Here is a 24260-nt window from a genome sequence, read left to right on the forward strand (position 1 = left end):
CCCCCTGGTCAATCTCATCCATAGTTATGGCTTTGAAGTTTTATCCTATGCGGTGACACACAAATAATAGTGTCTATATCATCTGATGTTGAAGAGGAGGCAAACAATTTCTGTAGTTGCATGTCTCACATTGCAAACTGGATGCAAAGAAACTGCTTGAAGCTAAACCTAGAAAAAAAACGAGGTCTTGCTTTTTGGGAATCATTCCCCCTTCTGGAATTTGTCATGGTGGCAATCTGATCTTGGCCTCTCCCTTCTCCTGCTCAAAAAGCCAGAAATGTGGGAGTCATCTTTGATACCAAACTGTGCTTCTCAGAGCAAAGAAACAAACCAAATCACCTCTTTGTGCTTTTTTCTGCTTAGGACGTTCAAGAAGATCTTTCCGTTCATTCCTTTGGAACTATAAAAAAGAGTGATGGTGTCACTCGTAATCTCAAAGACAGACTATTGCAAAGCCTTCTACTTAGGCACTCACAAGCAACTAGTGAAACAACTTCAATCCCTACAAAATGTAGCCACTAGAATGCTTCTGAAAATTCCCAAGTTTGCTCCCATCTCTCAATTGTTGCAGGGTCTGCACCAGCTCCAAGTTAGGGACAGGATACATTTTAAGGCACAGTGTCTGGTTCATAGGGCTCTTCATCGGACCAGAATTCTTTCAGAAAGAGTTCTCCTAGTATACTCCCAGGTGGAATCTGAGATTAAGTTCAGCTAGAATGGTAACTGTCCCTAGAATAAGTAATGTTAGATGGGTGGGGTGCAGGACCGTCTCTTTTTGTGCTATTAAACCCTGGTATACTTTGCCTCTAACTTTACACTCCCCATCCACCCTGTGCAATTTAGGAAGCAGCTAAAAACCTGGCTTTTTGCTGAATGTGTCTGTCAAGCTTAGTGATCTGCTTTTGCTTTACTGTTTTTCTGATTTTCAACGGCCGGCACCAAGACACCTTTGGGTAATTGGCCTCGATACAAAACAAATTTACATTACATAACAAATTAACAACAAGAGGGGTTGGCCAAGATGGCGGATGGTTGAGAAGTGTCTCCCTCTCTGTCTGCTGGAGATTCTGGGCCCACAGTCCTAAAAGCTTCACAACCAGAATGAAGGGTCTGAATAAAGTGGTAGCAGCCCTGGCATCTTGCCGGGCACCTCTTGGGCATGTTTCTGGGGGCAATTGCCCCAAGATGCATAGCTAGCTGACCTTTGCTGGGGCGTGGTCTTGCTTGATGGCGGAGCAGCGGGCCTAAGAACTCGGATCCCGGGCCTTCACTTGCCTGCTCCCCGGACAAGGCGGACTATACATCGGATCCTTTGCTGATGCCTGTCGGGGGCTGAGACGAGTACCTGAATGCCAAAGTCGGGCCACCCCCCTTGGAGCATGTTGAGTGGCCCGGCGTCCCCACCCGGTGTTGTGAGCTGCCTGCTGAGGTTCAGAGCGGCTCGGAGAAGGCTGTGGTTGGAGGCGGAGTAGACTCTGCTGTGTGGGGGCGATACCAGAGGGCCCACTTGTGTGGAGAGCTCAGATTACCTGCTGTCAGCTAGGCTGAGACGGGCTAAAGCGAGGCCCACATGGCGGACACAGCAGCAGTTGGTGCCATCTCCTGAGTACATGGGGCATTCCACTCTGCGTCTGCTAGCCGGGATGGCCCATCGGATCGAAGAAGCTACGTGGCCTACTGTTGCTGAATGGATGCACTGTACTCAGATAAGTGCCTCCCTGCATTAACACCACATATCACTACTCAATGCCTTCTTCCTATACCCTGCTAGTGCTCTGGACATGACCCCATAATTGCGAGCCACTTCACCTGCCCGAGTTGGGGTGAAGGGAGTTTGGGGATCCCGGATTGACCATTGTCAAGACTACTGTGGGTTACCTGACCCCCCAACAGTGATATCCACCATTGAGCATTGCAGTTTGGCGCTGAAGCAAGGGACATCTGTCCTGGGTCCTGCATACCTTCTCTTCAGTGAACTGTGAAGGCAAAGTTGGATACCAGCTACTCAGCTTGTGTTGTTAGGAATCCCATCAATACTACTTACAAAACCCAGAGGTCTTCTTCCTAGTGTAGCATGCTTCATTTCTCAATAGTCGCTTACTTCTGCGGTTGTGCTTTTTGGTCTCCAGACTATCCGCGAAGCACCCCTCTTATACACACAGCAAACACCTCACCAATATCGCTATAAGACCACATGCGCACAGAATGCCATGGCCCATGGAAAGGGTAAGTATGTTCTGTGAAGGATATGCTACTCAAAACTCCCAGTTTTCAAATGGAAGGTTCCTCGCCAACTCTGGGACTAGTGGAAATGGCAGAATCAGATTGATCTGAAGCTTAACTGAATCACTCCTTAATCGAAGCCCTGTTTACCTCTTTACAAGAAGATCTTCAGACCATGAAATAAGATCTTTCTAGCGACCTTAAGGAGGTCTGCTAGGATCAAGACACCCTCGATAATAGGGTGCCCATGCTTGAAGATTATGAGTAGAGCCAGGAGTAAGAGATCAAGCAACACCAACAGGAGATCCTTTGCCTCCGCGACTCACACCTGGACTTATAGGCTCACGCAGAAGACTTGGAAAATCAATTGCTCTGGAACAATATCCGCATTTGGGGCATCCCATCTGGTGCAGAGGGCTCTGACATCACTGCCTTTGTGGCTAACTGCGATTCTTGAAGCACCTCCGGAATTTGAAATTAAATTTGATCGCACCCCCCGTGTGGGACCTAAAAGACCTATTCAGGCACCACCAGGCGATATCTTAATGTCCGTCCATGAATTTCTATTGAAAGAATGCATCTTTTAAAAGGCCTGAGACAAATACCCGATACAGTTCCAAGGACACGAGCCAACCCTATACCAGGACCTAGCCGCATCTACTCTCCAGAAGCACAGAGCTTTTTGCCTGGTCACTTCTCATCTCTGGTCCACTGGTGTGTCCTAATCCTGAAGACATCCTTTTCGATAGTTTTTTTGATTCAATGGGAAAATCCATCAACTCCGATCACAGGAGGAAGCATGCCTGCTTCTGGACATTAAGGCTGTTTCCCGGGAATGGTCACAGTCAGCCCGGCACGATAATTGGAACCGTAGTGCCCGCAAATGGAGAACCACTAAGCTTTCACCTAAAAGGCTCTGTCCAGACCCGGAGACTATGGCTATGGAATGAATGGCTGTCTCTGGCATCGCTTACTGAAGTCCCTGCAGACCTAGCGTTGACACGAAGCAATTCACGTCCACTTTGTTCAGCTCTTCTTCTCTTTCTCTTCCTTTCTAGCATACTGAGTGGACCCAGGCCACCGCAGGAAAGGGGGAGCGCTGGTCACTGTATCCCTCTCTCTTTCTCTTCTTCCCATAGGGCACTGAGCCATGGACATTGACAATATTTGTAATGTTTCTGTACTTGTTTGTTGGCCCGTCAGTGGGTTGTTAATTTATTTTTTACTCCTGTGACTCTTCTATTTTAGATCTCTTTCACAGGCAGTTCTCATTGGAGGTGACCTCCCCTTGATATCCTTGGTAGTTCACACGTCCATTGCCCAGGGATCTTCACATAGACACCTTGATTGCTGTCTCACCCCTATCCTGATGACAAAGGATCTCAAGATTGTCACCTTTAATGTGAAGGGTCTGAATAATCCAATAAAGAGACACACTATTCTCTCATATTTGGAACACTTGGGTCCATATTTGTCTCATACAGGAAACACACCTCTTGGGTGATACTCACAGATTTCGTTCCAGGGTGTTTCCCCAACAATACTTTTCATCCCTTTCTCTAAAACTGTAGGGATGGCTATTCTCATCTTTAACACCTCTCATGGCAAGATCAGTCCTACACAGGCAGAAATTAAATGGAGGCTACTGGCTTATTTAGCTACTGTAGGTTCTCAAAGCCTTACCTTGGGTATGGTTTACATCCCTATTGACGGGCAGGAACCTTTTATCCGCTGTGCGATGACAGAGATGACCAGGTCACCTGACAGGTAGATGTTGCTGGGGGAGACCTTAATCTGGCCATTGACTATGAGCTGGACAGCTTAGCCCAATGCCATGGACAACCCGGGGTACTTTCCAGAGATGGGGTGCTATGGCTACAAGATATAGGTCTGGCAGACATCTGGCAGACCCTTCATCCTCACACTAGAGATCATGCTTTTTAGTCCCACACTCACAAGACAAATGCCACAATACATTACTTTTTGGGGTCACTGGGGATCACCTCCATGACCACCGCCTCTGAGATAGAGCCTCGCTCATTGTCAGACGATGCTGCAGTGACTCTTGCTCTGCCCATCCATCTGGATAGTCCGTCCACCAAACCCTGGTGCCAGCATGAAACTCTTTTGCATCTCCCCGAAGTTGTGAAGCAAATTACCAAAACTTTAGAGGATTTCCTACCTTTTAACACCCCTGACATCTTTATCACTACTCTTTGGGAAACCCTAAAGGCTGTTGTGATGGAGCAGGGTTTCATACCTAAAGAAACTTGCGTGGATTCAGTCCTCTCGAAATAACATGTAACAAATTAACCAACATGTTTGTTAAGTATTAATAATTGCAGCACACTGCATTTCAGTATCTAGGGGAAGCTTTCCTATGTGCTTTTACTAACAGTAACCCGAATGTCTTGAAATGGCCGCTGAAAACACGGGAACTTTTCTGCACATGCGTCTGCTACATCTACGTGGTGTGACGTATCTATGCTTTTGGTGGGAATTATTTGCAGCTGCACACTAGTGCCTAAGATGTCTGCTTCATGTCTCACATACTAATGCACATGCTCCTGCTCAAACTAAACTTTGTATGTCCTGCTTAACTACTAATGATATAGTTAAAATAAGGTAATGGGGTTAGAGTAGAAATAAGTGGTATACAGTGCATTCATTTATTTTGATATTTTAACGTGTCTCTTTTTTACTTTATTATTAGCTCGTATTTGGGCCTGAAGGGTGTCGCAAACTCCATTTTGAAAAGGCTGGGTCTGCACAGATGAACAAAGAAATCCTTGCAGCATTGTCATTGAACTGCAGCCAAAGTCCTGACTTACCCAAAATGTTCCTGGGAGCCTCACCTTGTGACCCGGAGCAAGAAGAAGAAATTGAATGATTTTGAATATATTGTATATGAATTGAAACTAATACTGATGGGTGGAATAAAATCATGGCAAAGTAGAATTATGGACGGGAACATTGATCAATTACATCAAATAGAAATGATCTCATCTTGGTATGGGTTGATGACCTCTCCTCATCTTTCTGACCAATCAAATGAAGGTAACACATATAATTTGCAACATTAGGGGGGTGGTACACACTCTGAAATGGTTTAACTAAGGTAGGCTTAGTCAGTTAGATAGTCTGACTTGCCACAGACCTGTCACTGAGCCAACGTATGCTGAAGAAGAATCGTGGATGCCGCAGACCTCAGAGGGCTGGTCGAGCACTCTGAATCGGGAAATTGCTGAGGAAGAAAATTCTGTCACCCAGAAGGGAGTTCAAGAGTCGCTGCAGAGAGGGGTGTGACACTGGCGTTGCACTTAGCGGAGGTTACCTGTCCTGTCTTACACCTGATCTGTCCTGTTGGCACCTGATTAGTCGGGAGCCCTTCCCTGTCCCAGCCCGTGGCCAGGGTTGGTCCTTGCACCATTCTAGGTAAATATAAATCCGTGTGGTATGTCCATGTACCATTTCCCTTTCTCACCCTTCCCAGGTACCTATGTCTAAAAGTATATATTTTGAGTCTCGCAAGATTTTTGCTTTAATAATTATTTTCTTACTTGCAAATTCTCTAATTTCGCTGTTATGGTATCTGACTCACAAAACATTGCATAGATAAAGTGTTTAAACCTTCGCCTGAGTCTGTGGTTATTCCATGAAAGTAAAGGTTATAATATACCTATTATTCTAACCCCTTTTTGATTCATCAGAATTTGGACTTATAACATAAGTGACAAGGATTTGGTAAGTCATGGTATACAGGTATTTAAGTCCTAAGGTGAATAAAACTCTGATAGGCAGGTAGATAAAATTGATTACCGGTTCAAGGTATGAATGTTTATGGGCCCAGGTGAGTACGAAGTTTTGAGCAGGTAATCTCGCGCCATCTGTTGTAAAGGGTGGATTTATTGCGATCTCCTCTGCAGACAATAAGATCCATCAAGACAAATGGGATCATCTTACCCGTCAGATCCTGGAATTAGAATAAATCCACAAATGAACTGGAGCTACCTGGGTTATAGCTGAGGCGTTTTGAAACTTTTATAAAGACTTCTACACAGCTCAACAGCTGCCCTTTATGGCTACACACCAGATCAGGCTGCTGACTTAGACCGCCATATTTGTATTGAAGAGGTTGTCTCCGCCATTAATTGTCAAAAACTACTTAAATCCCCAGAACCAGATGGTTTTCCCCACTTTTTTATAAAATGTTCTTCCCAACTATAGCGCCTATCCTCACTCGATTGTTTAATGCAATAGGAGACCTTTCTGGTGTTCTCCCTTTGATGTTATTGGCATCCATAATTGTTCATTCGAAACCGGATAAAGATAAATTGCACTGTGCATCATACAGATCAACACCCTTCTTAATTTCAACCTTAAACTCTTCACCGGGATCCTGGCCACTTTAGTCCACTATTACCAGGTCTTATAGATAGTGACCAAGCAGGTTTTGTGCAGAACTGCCAATGTAAAGACAACACAAAAAGGCTACTCCATCTTATCGAGAAAGCCCAACATTCTGACATAGAACACATGTTATGGGTGTTAGACATGGAAAAAGCATTCAATAGAGTCCACTGGCCATACTTGGTGGCCCCTCTGTAAATGGATTTGTAGCAGCTGCACACAGCCAGCAATGGTGGTCTGGGTGAAAGGGCATTTCTCAACTCTATTCTAGATCTGCTGAGGCATGAGACAGGGGTGCCCACTCTCTCTCACTCTATATATAGAGCCTATGTTTCAAATAGTTCAGTATAACCCCCTCATAACAATCATTCTCTTCAGGGGAGAGAGGCATTTCATTAACCTCTATGCGGCTGATATAGCCAACTTAGAGGAACCCTGGTCTTTCTAGCTGAGCTTGAGGCATTTGTCCATGTAGTGGGCTTTGAAGTGAATATACATGAATTTAAAACTCTTTATCTATAACTTCAGACCTCCAATCAGGACGCTTTGCAACATTGTAATCCGGTACAATGGGCATAAGCGTTGATCCCTTATTTGGAGATATAGCTCACTGCCAAGACCCAGAAGACGGTGTCTCTTAATGATAAGAATTTACTCCATCAGAGCTGATCAGACTTCCATTGCTGGAAGCCGTATAGTCTCTCTTGGCTTGGCCGTATTGCAGATCTGAAAATGACAATACTGCTGAAGATATTTATTTTTCCTGTGCTCCCAGTGGAGCCCCCCTGGAGTGCTTCGTACTCTCCAACAAGAGATCAACCACATTGTGTGGGCAGATAAACGGTCCAAATAAGTAAATATCTAAGCTACAACTCCCCGGGGAGGGAGCTCTGGGCATACCGAACCTGCATCGATATTACCAGGCTACACAGCTTAGGGCCCTTCTGGAATGGTCTTGCAACGAATGCGAAAAGCATTGGCTTTTCTTGGACAGAGCAGTGGCTGGGCAGCCTCTGTGAAGAATTCCCTTCCTTCATAAATCCACATGCCCCAAAAGTTTGCATCTATCTCCTATCACTATAACTATAACCCACTATAACCACTGGGACACATAGCCTGTTCGGAGCGGGCTCTCTTCCTTCCCCTCACCTTTAACACCCATCGTGGACAATCTTGACTTTCTCTCAGGTCTGGATTCCCTGGCCTTTCAACACTGGAACCAGGAAGGCTGCATGTCCATTGGCCATCTATTAGATGAGGAGGGACCTTTGATCTTCAAGGACTCTGTTCTAATCATGCCCTGCCTGAAACTGAATGCTTCAGTTATGGCCAAATTCAGCACTGGGTGATGCACCCTTCAATATGCCGTAATGCAATACTGAAACTCACCCCTCTTGAAAAGTAGTTGCTTTCAAACACATCAAACACCCATCTTATTATAGAGCTCTATGGTTTCCTAAGACCTGGCACCCCTCAACCCAGGTCTGCAGGCCAGAGACACTGGGAATTGGAAATAGGCCGTACACTAACACAGTGGGAATGCGGCAGGATATTTACTACAGAGCAAGACATACAGTCTGCAATGTTGCTGGCATTGAAATGGTGACCAAAATAGTAACCTACTGGTATCTTACACGTCCCCGGTTACACAAAAGGATCCCAGCTCGCAGGTCGGGGTGTTGGCGCGACTGTGGCTCCTTGGGTAAGTTATATAATTTGTTGGGAGATTGCCCCAGACTCACACCTTATGGCACACAGGTGCTCGATGACATTGACACTCATTTTAACATGCAATTACCACATTTCCCCCCTATATCATTCTGGGCTTACCTGATGCATTCACTTTCCCATTCAAGTCTCAAAGAGGCAGGCAGATTGGTCTTGCTCTGGGTGCAGCTTTGCAAAATATAATGTCGCATTGGGATACGGGGCATGTTCCCAATTACCAAGGATGGTTACACAGACTATGGTATGTTCTTGGCATGGAGCATTTTTCCTTTTCTTTATTGAACCAAGGAACATCTTTCCCTGATCTCTTGTGCCCATTCCAATCGCTCCTGACTTCGGAGTTTCGTGATCTCACCTGCCCCAAATATTTGGCGTGATTCGAGGCCAATTGCAATGGAGCACGGGTCTCATAGATAAACCAGGTTCAACCTGGGACTAAGTCTAAAAAATGGAAGACAAAAATCTTCAGCAGACTGTAGCTGAAGAGGACTCCATGAGGTCGGATAGCTGTTGGTTTTGGTGGGGGAAGCTCAGAGCATGAAAAATTTACATTTCTTTTCCCGGGAAGTTCTCTCACTGACTGGCTACTTTTGACACTTTTCCCCAGTCCAGATTTTCACGTTGCACATAGTTACTTTCTGGGAGTTTCAGCGGGGCAAGATAGCAAGTTGTAGCCAAAGAGGATTCCATAAGGCCAGGTTTTTACTATATGAGGTGCAGCTGAATCAGATTTGCTGCTATGGAGAAGCTCTTGTGGGTAGAAACAGGAATCTTCATCCCAAGGTGTAAGACCTTCGGCGGATATGCTTGGCAGGTTTCCCCTGGTCTTCCAGAGGTCTTGAAGTTGTAAAGGTTTCTAATTTTCAGGTTTTCAGGGGTAGTTGGAGAACTCTATCTAGATACAGCCAAGGGGTCCAGGGCCTCAGAAACAGCACTTGTAGGTCACATCTCACTTCAGCAGAGACAAACAGCACGGTGCATGGCAGGTCCAGTTAGAACTGGTCAGCAATGCGGTTGTAGGAAAAGGTCTTTTGTAGCTTGTTGTTTCCCTGTAGCTTGAACAGGAGGTCATCCTTCCGACTATTAGAGTCTAATTATTTGTCCTGGGTACACGAAGAGTAGATGCAATCTTTCAGAGCTCATTGCAGGCCACAGACAGCTAGTCATGGCCCCTTTTGTTCTTCTTAAGGCCTAGTAGTGTTTGGAGGAGAATGCAAGGAGATACCACATTCATGCCTAACGCTAGCTCTTGGCCTCTCCCTAACCAATATAGTAAAAGTTCTATGGTACAGCCCTATACACTTTTGCAGCAGTTCCTGTTTACCTTACTGCAAACAATCCCATGGCGCCAAAATGAATAAACCCTTTTAACCTTGTGCAGATCCTTCTTACCCACACAGATGGGGGGCCGGCTATGAATAGAACTCTGTGGTCACTCCAAAACAGTTCTGGGTTTGGTGCCTGGCTGACTGGACTGATGGGGGGTGGGGGGGCCCGGCTAATGAATAGAACTCTGTGGCCACTCCAAAACAGTTCTGGGTTTGGTGCCTGGCTGACTGGGCTAACAAAGGCAGGACTGCCCAGGTGCTTTTAAGTTTCCAACTGAACATCCTGCCATGGTACAAAAGCACTTCCCTATACCCATTCTACCTCATTTAGTGCCATTGACCTGCTGGGTGACAGTTGGAAGGTGAATATAAATAAGCCTTCTGCAGTTGCAGCCAGGGAAAATGTAACTTTTTAAAAGTTAATTTTCCTTAATATGTATTAAAAATCCGAATTTGCCATTGAGTTGGGCTTTTTATAAATAGTAAAAAGATTAGTTGAATCATTTAGCTACCCTAACTCAGCAGAATTAATATTTATTATTTACCACGTTTGAGTGGTAAATAATAAACACACAAATGCACAAACACATTGCCAGAGGGTCACATTAGTTACCATATGTTGGAAATGGCCTTTTTTACAGGGTTATCCCCCCACTTTTTGCTTCTTCCTCCTCTTCTTCCTGACCTGCTTTTGTTGGATATAGGACTCTGGGCACTAAGGATCAGTGCTAAAGTTCCTAGGCTCTCCATTTTAATTATGATTATAATTGGTTATCCATGATTGGCATGATTGGTTTACTGGTAAGTTCCTAGTAAGGTGCACAAGGGACTGTAAATCAAATGCTACTAGTGGGCCTGCAGCACTGGATGTGCCGCCCATTTGAGAAGCCCTGTAAAATGTGTCTCAGACCTGCCATTGCAGTGCCTGCACATGCAGTATTAAACAGCCATGTCAACTGGCAAGTGCACCCACTTGCAATGGCCCTTAAACAAAAGGCACCCCTCAGGTAGGCCCAAGGTACCCCCTTGGGCAGGTTGCAGTGTATATGAAAGGTAAGACATGTACTGGTGTATGGTGTTACATGTCCTGACAGTGAAATACTGCAAATTTACTTTTTCACTATTTAAAGTAGCCCCGGGCATAGTGGACTTAGCTGGACTATGTGGAGGGCCACAGAGTTGAGACCAAACTCCGTGGAACTCAATGGAGCTCCGCTACGCCCCCCCCCCTCCCACCCACCCTAGTAACAATTGCTTACAAGTTAAATAAAACAACTTTAAAGTAAATAAAAATAACTTACCTTAGCTGCGGCATCCTCGGGCTGCCCTCTTCCTCTTCATCGCGTTCTCTAGAAAAACTGCACATGTGCCAGCGCCCGCGCATTTCTCGTGAGATATCATGCTATTCTCGTTGTGTTTGAAAACTTTTGGATTAACTGTGAAGTAAAGTTTAAAAGCATTGGTTTATTCTTGGTATCAAAATTGGATTACTATATGAGCAACAGTTTATCATGAGGAAAAATTCCTTTACTATGCAGTGCTACTTATGGGGGCGTAAATTACACGTCCTTTCAATTCTTTTGATCAATATGCCCATGAGATTTGGGACAGGGCACATTGTCTCTTTGCACGCAACAATTCCAACTTTATTAAGAACTATATAAACATGTTAAAGGAAAGGAATGCATTCTTTCATCCCGTGTTCTACTTTCAGAAAGTAGGCATTTTCTTATTTAACCATTCTGTGTGCCTCTTCTGTTTATGTGTTGACTGTCTGGTTTTGATGTGACAGGGACTAGGAATGTGCATTCACTGTAGACAGTCACCAGGGGGGTTGAGGTGTGTCCTGCCTTTCGTGGGTGACTCGTAGTAGGGATAAATAGTCCTGGTATGCATTTAGAGTGGTGGGAGGAGTTTTCACTAGCACTTTAATAGGAGTGTCTCTTCTGCACAATTCTGCCTCCACCTCCTGTAGTGAAGCTGGGCCAAAGACTAGAACTTTGCTGTGAACCTGCTTGAAGAAAAATTTCCAAGGGCTTGTGTGTGCCTACCTCCTGTTCTGAAGTCTCAGGGCCACAAACACTTCACCTGAACCTACTGACCAGCACCTTCAAAAGGGGGCCAATGTCAGTTCCTGGGCCTTGCAAATTGTGTGGTTGGTGCTGTAGAGCACGAAAATCAACTCCAATGCCGTCAGCAGCGCCGCCAGTGACTCCGCAACCTGTGGCGAATTCAGGGGTACCACTCGTGAAGTGCACAATGCACCCCCTGCCTGCATCGCATCTCCAACGCTTGCCAATGCCTGCAATTATCAGTCTTCCCGATGCCAGCGCTCGCCCTGATGCTGTCACTGCCTGCCCAGCATCCTGTTATCACGAAGCCGATAACTGGTGAGGATGACTTCACAAACTCTTCTAAGCTGCATTGCCTCACCGGAACCAACACCTCACTGCTGATGCCACCTTACTTCCCTGTCCGGTACTCAAAAGCCTTGCCTACTCACAGATATGATGCCTCACATCCCCTGTGACAGAAAGGAACTGCCTTCACCTCAGCACTGACGCCTCACCTTCATGACACTGTGCATTGCCTGTTGACTTTGTTTTTCAAGGTACTGTTGTTTGAGGGTCTGTGTGGCTCCATGCCCGGCCCGCACACAGTCACGATTGGTGCCATACTTTGGATTTATGCCAGTCACAATATCGTAATAACCTCAGGTGGTTCTATTTTGCTTCTACAGTATATTTTTGTGATATCTTGATACATGTATGTTGGATTTTTGTCGGATTGGTTTTGTTCGGTTTATGTAAAGATTCTTTATTTTTCTAAACTGATGTGGTGTCAGTTTGAGGTATTTTCACTGTGTTGCTGTTTGTTTGGGTACAAATACTTTGCACATTGTCTTTGGGATAAGCCAGTCAGCTTGTGCCAAGTTGCCAAGGGGTTAATTAAAGTGCGTTACTCCCTTACCCTGACTAGAAGCATAGGTCCCTACTTGGAAAAGATGCCAACTAGAGTCCCCCATTTCTAACACCCCACAATGATAATATTGGGAATGCCTGCTCTTCTTTCCCATTCCACATCAAGTGACAGAATTTATATCACCACACTCCACCTCCTCCACTTCTCAAGTCTCACTGAAGGTGTTACATGTGAGGCCATGACGCAGACGCACACGTCCTGCCCAGTTCCCAGAGCCCTCTCACTCACTTGCTCAGAACAAAATCACAAAAAGCCAGTTAAGCATCTCTTTTAAAACCAATATTCGGATGATATTTTAAAGTAGGGTAAGTGTAAGTTTATTGAGAATGAGTTGGGAATAATTATAAGGGACTATGTGTGTGTGAAATTAAGGTGTGTGTTTGCATAGAGTACAGCAAGATAGCATATGGGAAAAGTTATTGTGTTTGTTTAGTGAATGCCTGTGAGTATTTGGGAATGGCGTTACTTTATTTTTGGGATGACAAGGTATGAGTAGAGTTGTGGATATGTTGGTTGGTAGTAATAGGTAGGCAGATCAAATGCAATGGTTGTAGTTGTGTGTTATAAATGCTTTATTTGAGGATTATGTGAAGTTAACATTGGTTTGCCAGGGTATAGTAATAGTTCTGGTAATTGTAGCAGATAGGATAGGGATGTCAGGGCCAGTGTTAGAATGGAGAGCGGCTTGTTGCAGTCATTGTGAGGTGTGGTTTCTCATGCATATGCTTAAAATATCATAAACATTCATTAGAAAATTATTTGTTGCAAATGACAATCTTTTAAAATTGCATTCCTTCATATTTCTGCCTATCTATTTTAAACATGGTAAAATTGTCATACATACCTATTTGGAACATTTAATTTAAGTCCTTATTATATGGTACTACAAATACCTAAGGCACTGTAAAACATGTCTCCAGGCCTGTCCTTGTAGCCTACGTGTGCAGTTTTAATCTCAATTTTGACCTGGCAAAATAAACATTATGTCAGGCTAAAACCATCCTTTTTCAGTCCTTGTAACTGGTAGGACCTAAATGTCCATAGGGCAGGGTGCATGGTTATTTAAAATTAAGATACATATATTTAATATTTTACATGTCATGGCAGTGAAAAACCAGCAAAGATGTTTATCACTGTGGCGAGGCTGGCCCTCCCATAGCAAAAGACTGTGATTGAACTTTAACATCTTATAGTGCCCAATTTAAGTTTGTGAGCTACTAGAAATATGATTCAAGACTGATATTGATAGTAGTTTTAAATCCAACTCGATGGTAAAGTTAGATTTTATATTGCTGATTTGTAAATTACACTTTTAGAAAATTGTAATTTTCATGCGTGAGTCAAATATGCCTTGCTACCAATGTGCAGTGTCAACTGACTGTTAAATGGCTTCCCTGAGGATAGTTGGGGCTTACCCCAATGACAGTGGGCAATGACAAAAGGTTTGGATAGGGAGAGCTGTTTTCCCTTCTTTGAGTAAGATGGCCAGATAGGCTTTGCCCAGAACCATCCTGAGCTTCAAAGGGTACCTATCCTGTTCCTGGCAGATGTAGCTCACAACTAGTCATTTGACTCCAAATCAGTGGGAAGTAGGAGCTGCCCCAAAACTGGCTTTGATTGACCACTAGGGAAGGTTTGCCAATTCTTTTACTCACAACAGTGGGTAGGCATAGGAAGCTTTGTCCAGAAAAAGAAGGGTTCTACAGTGTCAGATTTAGGTAGAAAGGAATACTGTGGGATAGAGTACAGTAAAACACACAAAAAGTGGTGCAAAGGTGAGCAGGGTCACTCCTGGGAACTTTTACCCCATTGGTTGGGGAATGGCCAGGAGTCTCACCCACCCACTGGCCGCCACTGGGCATAAATGTGGCATTCCCAGTACACTCCTCAGAACACTCCAGGACCTTTCGAGAGTCTAAAGAAGGCCTGCTCTGCTGTTTAAAGGAAGACTGGATCTGTTCGCCTTGGACCCAGAACCACAGAAGTGATTCCCAGGGTTAGTTGGCCAACCTCCTGTTTGAGCTACAGGGGCACACCATGCTCCCCCTTCCCTGCAATTATCCAGGTGACATTGCTGTTGGCCTCTGCTGGAGTGGGTCCTAACCCTCAAGTGGTGCATCTTGATCCTGGACTTTTGGTTGGTGTTGGAGTGTACCCCTCCTAACCCCAAACTGCCCACTTTCTGACTGGAGAATTGTCAGAGACAAGGACCACCATTGAGGGCACAGCCCTTGATGTGGAATTGGCCGTTAGTCTTAGCTTGCTTATTTGCATAGCTAATTGAGATCTGAAATCCAGAAACATTTCTCAGTTCGAACTTAGAGGACTTCATCAGCATTGACATAGGACAAACACCCATCGATGTCGAAGCCATCATGGGGACAGACTTTGGACTTTGCCCACTTAGAGCTTTCCCACATTTGTTGCCAACTGCATCAGGAAATCACTCTTGAACAAACTGCCATTGTTGGGCTCAGCTTCAGATCCAGCTCCCTCATGCCTGCTGACCACTCATTGATGAACACTTTTTCTCCATAAATGTTTTATAAGTCCAACGGAAAACCTTCCACCAGGATTAAACTAGTCCCTATATCCAATAATTACGTTTTCCTGTTTTGGTGTAATTCTAAATTTCTTTGAGATGTTTATTGTGCTGTGATTTGACTTGTTTACTCTTTTTCTGTACTGCCTAACAACTTTTCACATCGCCTCTTACCTAAGTCTGACTGATTTGTGCCAAGCTACCAAAAGGTTAGGCATACATTTTTTGTGTCACTTTTGAGGTTCACCTTGACAAGGATTATGATTATTATTTGAGGCAGGTTCTTACCCCCCCTCAAATAGTAATCCACTGTATTACAAGTTTTATGTAATCACAAAGGATTTCTAATCAGATCATCAGTTACCTTTGATCTGCCTGGTTTTCCTCATCATGTATGGGTGCACAAAGCACAATGTGCAGCATTCAGCAGAGGTGAGTGATTTTTACACCTTCTCTGGTGCATAACCCAGTGCCCCACCATTTCAGTACAGCCATTCAAAGTGACCTTTGAGCAGTCTAAATGCTTGCTCAATCATATTTCATGTATTGTACGCATGTTATGATGGAGTTGTACGTTCAAGAATAGGTTTTATCAGATGCCTTTGCATTTGATACCATAAATCACCTGGATTGGTAGAATAGGTAAGGAATTTTGAGTGTTCTCAGTCCCACAGATCTTATGCTGCTGTACCTCAGAACCTTAGAGAGTTGTATATTGACAACGTATGTGGTATCCTACAGCGTCAATGAATCGAACGTTGAGCCTGGGAACTAGTATTCTGCATGTTCAGGTTACTGATATTTGTTCAATTGTTCTGGGTGCACCAGTTCCACATACAGACAATCAAGGGCACCGATTATGTTGTGAAATGCACCAACAGCATAAAATGTAGCCTTTACACCATTCACTATTTTTTGATCTGTTGTAAAAACAAAATGTACAGTGCTGCCAGTTGCAGTAGGGCACCCATTGCATGTTCTAACACCTTTGAAAATGCAGGCTTTACCCAAAACATTTAGCACCACTGTTGTGTAGTTCCTAATAATACATAGGGTCTGAGCGTTAACCCTTTCTGCGCTGATGACGGAACCGCTCCGTCATCAGCCGCGGTGGCGCTGTGCTGATGGCGGAGCGGTTCCGTCATGGCCCGCCCGACGCGCCTGCGCGGCGCGTTCTATTAAGCGGGCGGGGCCATGACGGAACCGCTCCGTCATGAGCACAGCTCAACTGCGGCTGGTGACGGAGTGGTTCCGCTGCGGCCGCGCGGCCCCCCCACCCCCTTAGCGCTGCGGCGGAATAGCCGCCGCAGCGATGAGGTTAAGATAACATAAACTAAAAGATTGGTGTCCAGACTGATTCCTGACAACCTCAAAGGATATGTTAGCCTTTAGTCCAGCTATCTCACAGTGCCACTATAAGTCCCCTAACCTTACAAAGGAGCTAATCGTTTCGTGCAACTATTGAACATGACAACCCTTGATCCTTCAGGCATCGTGGAAATTGTACAGTACTTTTTGTTCAGTCTCCGTGCTCACCACTTCTCAGAGAGATATACAGAATAAACGATGGGGACATATTCAATAAAAATGTATTCAACCAGCGTCCTTCTAGTATAAAATACGTGTGCAGAAACTGCCTTTAGAAACGGATATATACGATTGCAATAACCAAGTAAATAAAAGGTAAAATTCTACCTTGGTGCTAAAAAAGTGAATATATGCAGGCATATAGATGCATAGCAATAGTCAAGTGTACTCCTAAGATGAGAACTCTAGCTAAGTGTACCTAAGTGTACCTGACATTTATGTAGGTGTAAACCCAAGAATCCCCCTAGGAAAGAGCCAAACCCATTACAAGATGGGAGAAAATAAAAGACTCTGTCTTGGTCTCTGGTTGGACACCCCGCAAGGGATGTCAGACCACTGTGTGCTGGAGTTTCTGTGTGAAAGGACTCCAGCATCTTGTGTCAGCATGGAAGCTTCTCCTCTGCTTTGCCCAGCAAAGCTGTGGTGCTTATATACCCAAAGGTTACCCTCAGAGGGTCTACCTAGTTGTGTGATGATACTGTGAGCCTGTCGTTCAAGAATGACGATAGCGGTTATTTTTGTACAGGGTTATTATACAGAAGATGGTAATCCTGCTTGGAGATACTAAGAATCCTCCTGCATAATAAATTAGGCTAGTGTTTGTAGAAAACCACACAACATTTAATCGGCACATAACTAGGTAAAGGTGTGCGCCAAAGCCGGTGTGTAGACCAAGGTAGGACAAAAGCATGGAATATGTAAAACCGATGCAAAAGCTCTATAAGTTCTCTAAACAGTCAATACACTGTTTAGACTAACTGTGCACCTCGAAAGCCATGGATCTCAGTTAGAGCAAGGAGAAAAAAATAAACAAGAAGATGTTTCTGAATTCCAATTCGGTTTGTTTTGGAAAAAAGGCCGAATTGTTCCCATCACTTGGAGAGCCAAATATTTATGTGTCCTGTGTGGGAGACGCAACATCACTGTTGGTTGCCTTCACCGACGACGGTCCTTGTAACACCTCTTCGATCAGGTCAATGGAGCAAAGGTTATCCTCTCTGGTTCCCACTGCAGCCACTGATGGAGCAATCAACATCTGTGAGCCTTTTGCAGAGCCGGTGTCCATTCGGACAGGAGCTGAAGCATCCCGTGGTGGCTATAAGAATGCCAACATCAACATGGGAATACGCTTAGGGCACTGTAATATTTGGGCTTTTAAGTTTAAGGGGTCCAGTAGTACGTCAACGTCTGGTGGCGCAACCGATGAAAGTGTTAGACAGATGTCCAACACACATTCTTATTTGCAGAATAGGTAGCGGAGCACAGTCAAGATGCAGTTAACCCAGACTGATCTGAACAATAGGACCCAATGCTCGCTTAGCTCCCGAAGCCTAGGTACACCCAGATGGAGTACCATGCGTTCATGGCAACATCGCACCAGGAGTGCTTTTTCCATCCCTTTGGAAGCTGGGATGTCCATTGCACTGCAGGAAAATGTAAACAAGCACACCCACTACCAGCGGTTGGACTAGCAGAAGCCCTCCATAAATGCTTCCCAATGCACTGTGAATAAATGATGAATTAACTCCGAAGATTGTCTGAAAGGTGCTTCATAGTCCAGAACCTATGCTTTTAAATAGGTGCACAATCCCACTTGTATCAGAGTTGTTGAATATACGATGTACCATTTCTCCGAAATGGAGCTGGAAGTTTGTTCGGACTAATTCCTGTATCTCAGCTGAAGACCTTGCAACCTGGAGATCAAACATCTATCAGGCTGAGGTTAAGGCCACATCTTTCTGTAAGAGCATGGCTTTCAGTCTGCTCAGAGAATGAAACCGTATAAGGGAAACATTCAATGAAGGCCATAGCGGCACCTCGCTGACTCTCTGGGTTGGTAAAAACAATACTTGCATATAACAAGTAACCCTGGAATTTACTGTGACCAGATATGTGATGCCTGGCAGCATCCCACAACAACCTTGATCGATCATTCAACATCAAATAACTCTCATTTGAGAGCAGTTTGAACACCAGATGAATCACAGCAACTGGGGAACTCTTTAAGTGACAAAATAGGTTTATAATTGAAGCATTAAATGCTCCATGAAGCATAATATCTTGACAAATTAGAGACCCATTGAAAGAACTCTCACAGTCTGAACCACTGAGAAAAACGCCAGTGTCCCCATTCCTACATCTAAATCTGTATGGTAATCCTCAAGATTCATGGATGTACCCCTCTCCCAATTCTTCATATCTGCCTACCTGGTTATACTGTATTCAGTACTGAAATAGAAATGCTGTGAATGGCAGTGTAATATGGCCATGGATTAACCAATATGTGGAAGGTGACTCAGCCACAGTACAAGGTAATTGGTCAATTTTTTTCAATGTCAGCATTGTATAAAATAGAGACGTACTGTTGATATACCGCCAGGGCATGTGACCAGAACGCAGTGATTGCAGTGTCCAGCTTAGTAATAGAATGGATCTCAATTGCTCATGTTGAAGAATAGACAAATCCTGTTCAATTATATCTATCGCAGAAGACATAATGTTACCCAGTGAATAAATCCTGGAGGTCAGTGTGGTCATATCATAATTGACCACTGCCAAAACCTTTTCTAGGTTAACCCTATCAAGTTCACGCAATCTCTCAGCAGCCTCTTGTTGAGAGATGTTCCATTTTTTGTTGTAATTAGCATATAAGAAGCACTTCTGAGGTGGCTTCTGGGTACCTAACAAAAAATCCCTAAGATCCATGTCATCGGAGAGTAATGACAAGTGTTGTTTCACCTGGGACAGTGTTGCGGTTTCTAGACATTTTAAGCATAACTTCCCAACACTGTAAGATGTCATCACCCCCGCATTTTCTGTTTGTACATAGCGCTGGTCAGGCCTATGAATACTAAACCCTTCGGTGGTACCCCTGAATCTTGACTAACACATATTAGTGTTGATAGGCCAAACCAGCCATACTTTCCAATTGTGGTCTGCTGAATTGTATGAACCATCATGTAAGATGTCATCTAGTGTAGCCTAGCCGAGTTAAGTATATTTTGCCACCCCTCAAAGTGTAAGAGTGAGGGAATCCGAGATGTGCTCAAGTCCTTTATCTTTGCTAGTCCAAGACAGGAAGTCTGTTGCACTGTGTTGTTCAGGAAGATAATTTGCTGTGGAATGAGGGATGCTCAAAATTAGCCCTTGGTTCCCTGAACTTGCCAAATAAGCAAACTTTTGTGCAAACGCTTGTGAACTACATTTAGGTGGTGTCGGACAATGTTCCCATTGATAGTAAGAGAAAATATTACCCGGGATACTTGCTTTGTGCAGGAAATGATTACCATAGGTTTGGTAACAATGCGTGGTGTCAAAATCAGATGTACCATCATACAACTCCTTTCTTGAAAACGCAGCAGATTCTTCTAAATCTGGCAGCACAGTATTAACAGTTTCAAAGTCCCAATCATCAGAGAAAGTATTGGAGGTGATGACATCACTTAAAGACATTTTAAACAAGTGTAGTATTTTCAAAAGTTCAGTTGGACCATATACATCATATTCAACCCTATCCCAAACTATTCCCTCAGGAACTGGAACTGCTGTAATGTTCACTAAGGACAGGTCTCTATGTTCATGGTGTGATCAAGTTCACATGTTCCACTGAGGTGCATTCTGGGAGATAACGTCCATTCAGGAGCAGGAAAAGGACAGTCATGATACCTATTCAAAGGACCACGAAAAGTAGACCAATTGCAATCCAGAGCTGTAGCCAGGGAGTAACAAAGTAAGTCCTTTTCTGCCAAAGGTAGAAATCACGTAGTTTTTGCTTATGGGAAACAGGAGCTGGCGTTCACTCAGGTTCACTTGGATCCAATGAGAAAGTATCAAAATCGATGAAGTAGCCAGACGAAGTTTGATCTATCTTTGGTAGCTCAGCAGAATTTGTATAACTGTCCGATGACTCGTCTCGAGGCATATTCATGTACATGTTGATATTAAGCCAAATTGAGTTCTGTGTTTTATTTGTATTTTGTTGTTAGTGTTCCATTTCAACATGCACAAGTTCCAGTTTAAATCTCTCTGTATTATTTTTAAAGCCGTACATGACCTAGGGCCCAAACAATTGCAGAGTACATTTAAATAGTATGTCCCTACCAGAGGTTTGCGATCATCCTCAGCTAAACTTGTAAAGGCACCTAAGTTTAAGAGAATAAAACTGAGAGGAAGAGCCTTTGGTACAACAACCGCTCGACTGTGGAATTCACTGCCGACCAGCCTCAGGCAGGTGGAAGATCTTCTGCAGTTTAGAAGGAAATTGAAGACCTGGCTCTAGCCTAATGGTGCTGTTTAGGTCCTTTTTGGGTATGACCTTCACTGCAATATATGTGCCTGGTTTGAGGTACACCAGCGACAGGATTCCCATGGGGTGATAGTGCACTTTATAAGTATGCCTAACCTTTAACATTTAACATTTAACATTCCATTGTTGGTAACTCTGTCAATTCATAGAATAGGATCTTTGAAGGTAATTCATCTTTCAGTCGGAACTTCCTGTATTGTAGCGACAGGATATCGGTGGCTACCCTGGAGCCCAACCGGCCTACTATTCAGTATCGGCCACATAGTATGGTTTGATCAGATCATTGGAGACAAATCTCTTTTTTTTTCTTGCCGGCAAGGGGCGGAAGAAGTACTGTTCTTGTTCCTTTGACAGCTATGCCCAAATTCTTTTTTGTCCACGATTTCTTCTCTGAGCAGGTACCCAATCTTCGGGACCCAGGCAGGTCTTGCCGGAACAGTTCTTTCCAAGTGGCTGTGCGTTTTACTTGGACGTTGCTGTGTACTGCCCGGAATTAATTGAGTTCTTGTAAAGCAGCCAAATATTCATTAATGTCAAAGGGTTCTTCGTCTGCCACTGCGCTGCTACAATTGAGGCTGGGTACCCACATTCTAATCCCAAACAGGACTTCATATAGAGTGCGGCCCCCCAGGGAACTTCTTGCCATATTATTAAGTGCCCTCTGGACCCCACAGAGGTGATTGACCCAACTGCCACCCAAGCCTAATACCATTGCTATTAAGGTTTGATTTAAGTCCTGTTTTTTCTTCTCCACAATCGATTTTCCCTCAGGATGATATAACGAGGAGTACCGCAAGACCACACCCAAAGTTCCCATAGCTTCTATGTAAGCCTGAGAGCTAAAAGCAGGGCCACAATCAGAATGTAATGTGTCAATTGCGTATGTCCCTATAAAGACTCGCAAATCCTTTATAACAGTTCAAGCATCAGCCGAGCGATGTGGCCAAACCCACAGGAATCTAGAGCATGAATCCACTGCCACCAGGATGTACCTATAAGCCCCGTCAGATTGTAATGGGCCAATGTGGTGCAAGTAGATACCTGTGAAATGTTCTCTGATATAAGTAATGGTGTTTGCAGTGGGTGTGCTATGGTGGAGCCCTTCATCTGCTGACATAGTTGCACTTAAGAACAAAACCTTTGGTCTGTAAGGTAAGACCTGATCACCAATAACGCTGTTTCAGTAGTGAAACCATTGCAGTAATACCTGCATGTGCTCAACCCAGACCCTCACGTGAAGCTAGAATTAAACCTAATTTTCAACCAATGTTTGGCATTACTCTATCCCCTAATCCTGGGATTTGAGCATATGGAATGTTTTGAGCATCTAATTTGTAGGAGTACTTGAGTGGAAAACCTTTTCGGCAAGGCTGAGCTGTTGTTACACATAGCTTCCACAGCTATTGTTATCTGTCGATCTACCCTCGTACTAGAACGAGTTATTGCAGCAACGGCAGCAGTTCTCACTGTCACCTTGGCGGCTTCATCCACCAATGAATTCCCTTCAACGTGCACTCCACACTAATGACTCACTGTATGAATTACATGAGCTTGTGGCAGGCCATTTTCAGCTCTACCACTTGTTCCCAAAATAACTTGTGCTTTATTGTGCAACCTTTGGAATCTCTAAATCCATTTGGCCCCAATAGTGAAGATATTCATTTTAAGACTGGACACAGTAAAACGAATCACACACAATAAGAGTGGGGAATTCCCGATCCGTAATTTTTAGTGCTAGTATCAGGGCTTTTAGTTCTGACAGTTGTGTTGTGCAGTCTCCTAGAGAGTATGTATTGCTAGGATAGAACTTGTTGTCCCGCATACATCCCTTTACAATCGCACATGCTGCACTGGATTGCTGTTTACTTCCAACGGCATGCTGGGCAGATCCATCAGTGTAAATGATGTATTCATACTGATCTAGAGGTATTATTTAATTCAGAAGAAGACATTCTTGTTCGTATTGCAGGAATTCTTGTGTTTTTAATGTAGAATCAAACTTGTAGTCTACATCTGTTGCAGTGAGAGAATTAGCCTATTGTATCCAGCTTGGATGCAGTGCTTTTGCGTTTGGAACGCTTGCTTTTGTAAAAGCCTCTAAGGTCGGTACTGGAGTCATGACAATTATTCGTTTCCCATGAGCTACTGCTTTTTCTCTCACTATGGCAATCTGTACTGCATCAGTATTTTTTCTGTGGATGCAAAATGCATCTCAGCGTTTGTGTCCAAATTAGATTTGCAGGCAATGGATTCTGTTTCGCCTTCATTGAAGGTGAGGTAGGAATATTGATGGTTCAGCACCCAGAGTTGGTGATAATGTATAATCAAGCATTTTTACATTCCTACTCCACAAAGGCTTTACCCGATAAAACATGATGCACAGAAACAGGTCAGGAAGATCAACTTGATTACCAAGGGGCAATCGAGAATTGCACCTCTTCCATGAAAAGTCCTTTGTTTCCTGTAATGAAAGCCGACAATTCAAACCATCTAGTTTTTTAGGCATTTGAAAATATGCACAGATATATTTGCAGTACAGAATGCACACAGTGTCGCATTAATGAATAACATTGTGCGGAAGAAATTCAAAACAACACAGGATATCTCAAGTGGATTCCTTTGTCAGAATGTAGAGCCTCAAAGCAGATATTTGATAGCATTTTCAGTGCTCAGCTCTCAGTGCCAATTCTGTAGAGTGCCCCAAGGGTATAAGAATAGCCCTGGGTTGTTCTCAACAAGAGTAACAGAGCTACTTCAAAAATGTGATGAGGAGGCCTTGTCCTACGTAGATGATATTTATCTGATGGATGATGAATTATTGGATCACTTGCACAGGGTAAACAACATAATGTTGGGGTTCACCTCTGAGGGCTACAAATGTAACTTAAAAAAATAATAATTGCCCTCCTCAATGTCCTATTTTTAGGATATGAGCTCTCAAGGGAAAGAAAATTACTAGCAGCTAATGTTTTAGAAAAATGTGCACTGCTCCACCTCCAAAAACTTACAATCCATTTTAGAATTCCTGAATTTTGGCAGGACAGACAATTTGGATTATGTAGAAAAAGTAAATCCTTTTTGCGACTTAATTAGTTTTGTTTCCCAGTTCGACATTGAACACAAGAACACAATGAAATTGTCTGTTCCAAACAAG

This window comes from Lissotriton helveticus, chromosome 7 (assembly GCF_964261635.1).
Source record: "Lissotriton helveticus chromosome 7, aLisHel1.1, whole genome shotgun sequence".
Lineage (NCBI taxonomy): Eukaryota > Metazoa > Chordata > Amphibia > Caudata > Salamandridae > Lissotriton > Lissotriton helveticus.